At 43.2% G+C, this 8,874-nt stretch overlaps 1 protein-coding gene across 1 annotated transcript in view; it reads right to left on the reverse strand.

Annotated features, from left to right (window-relative positions):
• PRICKLE1 (prickle planar cell polarity protein 1) overlaps nt 1–8,533 on the reverse strand; it is a 73,810-nt gene extending 65,277 nt beyond the window's left edge. Inside the window, exon 1 of the mRNA XM_053406258.1 lies at nt 8,330–8,533. The gene's annotated coding sequence lies outside the window, so the exon portion shown is untranslated. The remainder of the gene's footprint in view (nt 1–8,329) is intronic.
• Nucleotides 8,534–8,874: the final 341 nt, after the last annotated feature.

Below are 8,874 nucleotides of genomic sequence, written 5' to 3' on the forward strand. Positions count from 1 at the left end.
AATTAAATAGAATATAAAAGATACATCAAAACTAACAGAGTTAAAATTACAATTCAGTACTACAAGACAATAATTAAACTTTCATTCTGAAAAGGTTCTGCTAAATTAAAAAGTCTTAATTATGCATCTAAATGAGCTGTGTTGCCCCTCTTTTCCAGTAGTTATGAACTCCACATTGAAGAGGCCACTGAAAGTACTACTGGTGGAATCAAGGTGAATTGTCTAGGTGCAGAGGCTGTTAGCAGGTGGAACAGGAGCCTTAACAGTTTCTCAATTGAGATGTAATGCCAAACCATGGTTTGCAAACACATCTCAACTTACAGTACCCAGTTCTGCTTTGTTGATAGATCACAACCATGGTCTGCTGTAAATCAGACTTCACATCAAGCTTCCTTAACCATGGCTTGGCATGCTGCCTAAATTCAGTATGAGAATGACACTGCAGTTTTGCAGCAGTCAATGAATACCTTCCAGAACTTTTATTTACACACAAACCTCACTTATCTCATATGGGTATAATCCCAGTCTCTTGTTTAGGAAAAAAAAGCATCAAATACTTTAGACGAATATAACTTTTAAGTCCTATCCTCTGCTTAAAAAATCACTTTTACAGCAGGTGTTTAAAGACATGGGTTTCCCTCTATTACCGGTAGATCTGTCCTTAGTTTCAACAAGTCTTACAGCAAATGGGCATCGTGGGGCCATTTTCTGTAAGATTTAAAAAGCAATGGGTGATATCTAACACTATGTCAGATTCATTAATGGACCCACCGAAAGCAATGGGCTTTAAGTTGGATGTTGCCCATTGGAGCTATTGGGAAAGTTGCTTACCAAAAAAAGAAGTAACAGGAAACCAAGAATCCTAATTCAAATTAAATACAATCACAATTGCATTCTCTGAAGGTTGTTAGAGAAGCTATCTTTTTTTAAATACACAGCTGCTTCAGGCTGCCAATATTGTGCATAATTGGCAGTAGTTCAAAACAAGAGTTGTTACTGAAGGCAAAGACCACAACTGTAAAGTGAGAGATCTGCAGCTCATGTTCTTTCTTTTTTTTTAAGGCACAGCTGAATGTAATGTAAGCATGCTAATGTCTTCATAGATTTGCTTGCATTCCTGGGCATATCCCAGAGATTCTGGCTTACAGACCAAGAGAAGGGCAGTAAAGTGAGGTAGAACAGAGCAGAGCAGCTCAAAAAGCTTCCATACCTTTGATGGCAAGATTTAATGCATTTATTTCAAGCAGACATAGCCAACTGACAGGCAATGGACTTCATCTTGCCTCTGGTCTGACCTGCACTAAGTTAGAAGCCTGCACCAGAAGACATTTCATCTAACATCAGAAGAAAGATCATTCCAGAAGCTTCTGAAAGTCTTCAAATTAGGTGTTGGGAGAGTCATTACCAGCTTGGAAGAAAAGCCCAGCTATTTCATGTGTGGTGTTTTTTTGTCTGGGCAGGGAATACAGTTGTACCTTGGATCCCAAACGCCTTGGCACTCGGACGATTTGGCTCCCGAACGCCGAAAATCCAGGAGTGAGTGTTCCGGTTTGCGAACACTCTTTGGAACTCGAATGTCTAACGGGGCTTCCCATTGGCTGCAGGAGCTTCCTGCATCCAATCAGAAGCTATGCTTTGGTTTCTGAACGTTTGGAAGTCGAACGGACATCCGGAACAGATTCCGTTCAATTTCCAAGGTATGACTATAATCTGCAAGTGCCATCCCAGAATAAGAAGTGGCAAGGAAACCTGTGGGGCATCTCCTTTTATTTTGACAAAGTAACCTGCCAACAGCTGCATTGTCAACTGTTCACAGTGCTTTATATAGATTATCCAATTTACAACAACCCTGCAAAGTAAGTAAAACTAGTATTATTTCTATATCGCTAATACGAAACTGAGGGTATCTTGCCAAAGGCCATCTAGTGAGTATATGGCAGAAGCAAAATCCAAACCAGGGATTTCCTTATTTGCAGCTAAGTCTCTTAACCACTACAGCACATAAACTCTTCACTGCTGCTTGCAGTGTCAGCATGGAGAGGGGCTTCTGGGTAGATAACTCCAGCCTCTAAACAGCTTGGTCAGCAAAAGAGAAGTGTTCTAAGAAAACAATTTTTAAGAACCAGCAAAGTTTGTTGGGAAATATCCTGCAGGTTAACTTTATGGTATTATCGTGCCTTTGGTCATCAGTAATTCAAATTATGGCCACAATCCAACAGAGTTAGTTGCACTTGGGCCAGACATTTAAATGTGTTCAAGTACATTTAAGTCTGTGAGGACTTGTAGTCAGTGTTGCGTCTCCCCAAAAAAGCGGGAAGAGAAAGTGGTTAATGACAGCACCTATGTAGCATTTTATTATTATTATTAAAGACAGCTTTAAGTGTTTGAATGGGCTGATGCATCTTAATTACTGTGCATATTGTGGGAAATCTGTCTGCAGATAAAAAAAAGCTGTAATGAATACACACTGCATGGTCATACCATGTTCCTGGAGTCTTCCTAAGACAATTAATTCAGTTAGAACAAAGTCTAAACATGAATGTAATAGAAAAACAAAGTTAAGAGTTATTACAGGGCCCTTGAGAAATTTATCTCAAGAACTGGAAATACCCTTTGACAATGGACCAAGAATGAAGGAAACCGCATCTGGAAAGACTGTCATTTTGGCAAGGAGGAAAATGATCTGATTAGTCTGAGTACTGCTGCCAGAAATGTCATGACATCAGTGTGCTATAAGTTGTAAAACATGTTGCTTCTCACCATTCTTCAGCTTGATGAAGAAAAGAAACTCCCTCCCTCCAATTCCTGTTATGGCAAATCCATAAGCAAGTGGGGGAAGGCAACTCACCTGTATACCTGTATACCTGATGCCCCAAACAGGTAACTTCAGGTTACCTTTTCCATTAAACCAAACAATTAAAGCTGGCCGAGTTAACAAACTTGTCCTTACATAAAAGCCTTACACAAATTGTTTCACATGGTTAAATTCTGTTCAGATTTAGAGAACACATATCCAACAGCTATCCCACAATATTCATGGCAGCTGCAACGTCAGATGCCTCAATTGCATGGTTATACTAGAAATTCCACTACAAGACAAGGAAAAAGGCGTTTTCACATTTGCTACTGAAAGTTTGTTTGGAAACAATGACAAACTATACATGAACAAGCCTCTAGGGTCCATCGTCAAAGCAACTGCTAACATTAGCCTTATTGTTCAAAACTTAATCTTAAAATGATGCCACAAGTACATCTTATAAAACTAGTGCCTTAATAGTGTTGTAGAGTCACGGAACATCTGTGAATATTCCAACTTCTGAGGAGGAAAAGGTAATAATCACTGTGAGGAGAATGATAAGTCAGTCTGGCTAAGATAAAAAGCAAACAAAGGCGGTAGATAGTAAAGACAATAAAAGGTGAGAAAAGGGCAAGCACACACACATATACCCTGATATGTTATCTAGAAATTGGAATGGCTGTATGTTGCTAGTGTGAAGCAACTAGCCAAGTATTTGGTTGCATTCAGACAAGCGTATTTCTGCTTATTGAACTGAGACATGGACAAGCCTTTCCATTACACATGTGTGTTTAAACCAGGAAACATGACCATAACCGTCTGTTTTATCTGACACAGGAAACTATGGTCAACTGCTTCAGAGTAACATAGAAGTCTAAACCACAGTCTGCAGCTGGTTTAGGAATCTGGATGGTTCCAAACCTGGTAGGCAAAGTTACTTGGTTCAGACAAAACGGAGAGCAGGCAAAAGGCTCATTCATATCAAGGCACAATAAGACCAATCATCATCATCATCATCATCATCATCATCATCATCATCATCACAACCTACAGTTTAGTTTTAAGATTACAATCATTTTGGTCAAATGGTGAGACTAGGTATGCTCACCAAAACACAGAACATTCCTTATACCAAGTCAGACCACTGGTTCTTCTACCTCAGTATTGCCTACAATGAATGGTAGCAGCTCTCTGGGGCAGGTAGGCTTGGGAAATCTTTGGTCCTCTAGATCTTGCTAAACTACAACTCCCATCATACCTAGCCATTGGCCATGCTTACTAGGGCTGATGGGAGTTGCAGTTCAGTAACTTATGGAGGGCTAAAGGTCCCCCACTTCTCTAAGATTGTAGACAAGGGTTTTCTCCAACCTAACCAGAAAATGCTATGTACTGCCTTTTGCATCCAAAGCCTATCCTCTACCTCCTTTCCCCTTGCCACAGCCACTAGTCAGGTACAAATCAGTATGTTTGTTCACAGGCATGATGTGAAATAGCAAACCCAACTTCTGGCTGGGGAGCAGCATGGTCGAATGAACTGGAGAAGCCACCACTACACCCAAAGCTCTGCTGCTCACACTGGTCAAGGCAGAGGATAGTAGGTCTTCCCCTCCATTTTGGAGTGGCTATGCCAGAACTGGGCCCATCACCAGTAGCTAGATTGACTTAGGATTCAGCAGATCCTTGGCTGGTTCATCTCTACCTCTAGTTCTGCCTGCCCATACTTTCAATGGGCACAGTGGGGCTTTTCACTGTGGCAGAGGCCCTCAAGCAGCAGGGATGTCTCCACAACATCCAAAGCCCCTCCAGGATGTCAGGTTGGGGTTTGAATTTCTCTGTTGCTGACTCCCATACCACTATTGGAAAATGTTGACCCTACTGCAGAGGGTGGCAGGTCTACGTGTGGCATAGGCCTTTGACTCACTTTCAGTACCTTAGCTTTCTACTGAAGGCCGAGTATGTGTTAGCCCAATTCCTTTTTTTTATATTTTTCATGTGAAGCTGCTGATGCAAATGAAGTCATTCCTACTGCATATGGCAGGGGTAGCAAACATGGTGCCCCACAGATGTTGTGGGATGACAACTTCCATCACCCTTTGCCATTGGCCATGCAGGTTGCGGCTGATGGGAGTTGGAATCTCACAACACATGAAAGACGCCCTGTTGGTTACCCATGACATTTGGTGACTGTTGCTCAGTTAAGCACACGTGTACAGCAATGAGCTGAGGTTCATGCACAATTACCACAAGGCCCTCTTTCCCCAGTTAAAACTCCCCAGAGCCCCCTGGCCAGTTATGAGCAAATAAGAGATTCCAATGTACTTAAGACACACTAAACCCATGGATTTTCTCAGACGATAGGGGGAGACAGGCCAAACAGTTAACAACCAAGGGAGAAGCATTTGTTTCGCCAAAGTACGCGTCAATTATCCAAGCAGCAAGAAACAAAATATTTCAACATCTCTGACAAGTATCATGTTCTCGACTAAACATTTTATTATCAATAGTCTCTAATAACATTTTCTACTCACGTGGATGTAACAATTCTACATCCTAGTTTTCTATAGTGGCAAACTTTGTCATTTAAACAAGAAAATTCTGGGATTACTTTCATTTCTGTGCAAAAATCTTCGCATACTGCATGATTTTAAAATCTCATCTTTACTTCATTCTCAATTTACCACTGCATTAAAGCATTTTGGGGTTCCATTTAGCTTTTCTTTTTTAAAGTTCTAAATAGAAACTGTGGATTAAAGAAAAAAACCTTTAAAATACAATTACCTTTTCAGTTATACTACAGGATATTAGGGAAATCCAGACTCCCCTGTTGCTTTTAGCCACATCTGACTTCAATCTTAATAGCTCAGCTATTAACCCTGTAAGGTTTCCTCCACCACCCAGCTGATGTTAAAGTTTGCCTAGGTAACTAAGGCTGACCCAACTACAATATCTGTTAATACAAAGAGAAAATAGCCATGTAGCTCCCAAATTATAAAATCTACAACTTGCATTGTGATCCTAAGCAAAGTTAACTTGGAAGTTTATGTCTTACAGAGTTAGATGGGACTCATTCCCAACTAAAGACGCCTAGGATTACAGCTTTAGGCTTACACAGTCATGAGGCCACCTTTAGTGCAGTGGGACTTTTTCCAAGTAAACATTCACAGGATCAAGCTGTAATTGTTTTTAACTTTCTACCAGCTTTTGCTAGAAAAAAAATGGGGGGGGGGATCCATGTCTGTTGCTGGAGTATTTACTTTTAGAACTTAAGCATCAATAAAGACTAAACAATTCCTTCAGCAAGCAACTGAAAACAGAACTGAAATACTTGGGAAATGGCAGAGCCAAATGAATCTTAAAAACCTAGATTCTGCTAAATTTGCTGCAGGCAAAGTGGGTGGGGAAACAGCTAGCTAAAGGTCAGTGTTCTCAATCACACCTCAAGCTATAGAAAAAGGCATGATAGCCATTTATTTTTGTCACCTTTTTGTTTTAGTATGTGGGAAATACACAGGGCGAGCCTTTAAATCTTCTGCATCAAGATTGCGCTGGGAGTTGTAAAATCTTCCCCACTGTGCTTCAAGCTTCCCAGTTGATGGCATTTAAAAACACTAAAGCTAGTACAAAAAAGAGCTTTATTTTGTTTTCCTTAACCCCCAGCTGTGGGAACAGTGACAGATTTCTGAGCTAGGCCCAAACATAGCCACATATACACCTTAAGATGAGTGCCTCTCCCCCCCCCCCAGCCAAGTCAGCCAAAATAAATGGTTACTGCTTTAAGTTTTAGATCTCCAAGCTAAGGCTCAATGTTGTCTGGAAAGGGGAGGGGAGATTAATGTTCCTTGCACTTTCTAAGTGAAGTAGTGAAGGCTAACTCTGTACCTTAAAAACTGAATATTAGATGGTTTTCACCTTCAAGAGTTAAAAAATGTTCCTCCCATCCCTTTACAACTTTAAAGAACCAAGACCCAGACATATTGTTAGGGATCGCCAAAGGAACTCCCGCGGGGCTGCCCTCTATATACAAAATAATAGGAGGGAGTTGAAACATTGACACTTGACTGAGGATAATGGAGAAAGCAAAGCCTTGCTTGTGTTGGGGGGGGGGGGGAGCCAGTTGTCACCCAAGTGACAGACAACAGCTGAGCTCACACATCTGGAGCCTGATTCAGGCAGACTCCCTGAAACTCACACCCATCTATAGCCATGGCCCGCTGCTAGAAAGACAGATGGGAGCTTTCCTTGCATGGACTGTATAAATAAATATATAAAGTGGCAGATATTCCGCAGCAACTGCCACACTGGCTGCGTGCTCTTTAAACGCATCCTTTTGATCGCAGCGAAACAGTTTATTGCTATAGGCATAAGAGATAAATATAGCTTCTTTTTTTAATAAAAAAAAGTGCAAAGAGATTTAATTACACACATACCCAGACCTTGATATAATAAATACTTTCACTAGTTCCTAATGCTATGTTCCATTCCTGATACTTATATTTCTTCGTGGTGGTTGGGGGGGGCATGAAGAAGGCATAGCCATGCAAAGCTAAAAATTAAAAGCTGCTTTAGATCCTGCTTGAGAAAGTTACAGCAAAAAGTTGCACCAACCCCATTCTGGACACGATTCTTCTGCAAGCAAAACCTTCCAAATTCTGGGTTTGCACACCCACACAGCAATGCACGCATAGTCCTTTCTTCTTGCAGATCCAACTCAATGGGTGCTTACTCAAAAGTAGGCTCCACCGAGTTCAAAGGGGCTTACTCCCAGCAAAAGTGGACTGTCTGCGGCGTTAGGGGGTTCAACCCTAAAGCACTCACCCTTTTCCAAAGAGAAGCAACGGCGGATTGAACTGAATACTGTATCCCTTACACCGAGAAAGGAGAGCACTCTCTCGCTATTCTACCCCAATGAGAGTTAACTAGTACTCCGTGTCTCGGTTCCATAATTCACCTTGACCAGCCCGAATCAAAATGCACGTATATAAAAGAGGCGAAGTAACAGTCCACGCAAGACGCAGTCCACAGTGGGGTTTACCCCCCCCCCACACACCTCTCTTCTCCCCCAAACTTATACTATATACAACATTAACGTCTCACATCGAAGATAACCGATCTGTAGAAAGGACTTTATGATCTGAAAACAGAGACGATGGCACTTTTGTCACCCAAGAAAATCTTCAATTAAAACATTTTTTAAACAAACAGTGGGATTTACTCTTAAGTAAATGGGGTGTGTGTGTTTAAATCCCTCATTAAGTGCAGCCTAAAACTTACCACTAAGGAATTTGAAAAGATGATGATCACTGGTAGAAGTTAAGGGTCTGTGGAGGAGGCGGGTTGCTTGTTTTAGCTAGATTTCCTATTCCAATAACCAGTTTCTGGGGACTTTTCTTGGAGAGTGGCAGGAGATGCTAAGAGGGCGGGGGGGGGCGATCCTGCGACCTCCTTTGAGGGATTCTGCATAAAGTGCCCCACACCACAGAAAGCAACTCCGTTCCCCACCCCCTCTCTGTCTCTGCTGCAGCACAGACTCACCCTCGACGAGAAGGACTCCGGCCACGAAGCTGCCCAGGTGCTCTCGTCGGTACGCCGGACGGCGATCCCCACATTGGAGGCAACAGCAGCAGCAGCAGCAGCAGCGCCTGCCTGGTTCCTCGCTCGGCGGCTCTACCCCTCGCGGGAAATCAGCGCACGCCGAAGCCGCGCATGTCGAGCGGAAACGCGGCGGCGGCGAAGAAGAAGAAGCAGCAGAGAGCGAGCAGCGACCCCCTCGGCGGCCGACCCTCTTCCCCTACTGGAACTCCGGCGCCCGGCACCCGCTTGCCATGAGGAAAGCCTTCCCCGCAGCCCATTGGCTGCAGCTGCCCGCGCCAGCCAATCGACGAAGGGCCTCGTCCCGTCGGCACTCCGGAAAACCCGGTTGGGTGGATCGCGTCAATGGAGATGGGTGGGCTGCGCCCGCGACGCTTCCTCTTGGTGTCGCAGGGAAAGGTTTTGGGGGTAGGCGCTGCCCGTCCCCCAAAACAGGAGAGGGTGGGGGGAAGCGGGGAGGAAGAGAAGGAGGAGGGGCCCCGCAAGAC

Source organism: Podarcis raffonei, chromosome 10 (assembly GCF_027172205.1).
Source record: "Podarcis raffonei isolate rPodRaf1 chromosome 10, rPodRaf1.pri, whole genome shotgun sequence".
Taxonomy (NCBI): Eukaryota; Metazoa; Chordata; class Lepidosauria; order Squamata; family Lacertidae; genus Podarcis; species Podarcis raffonei.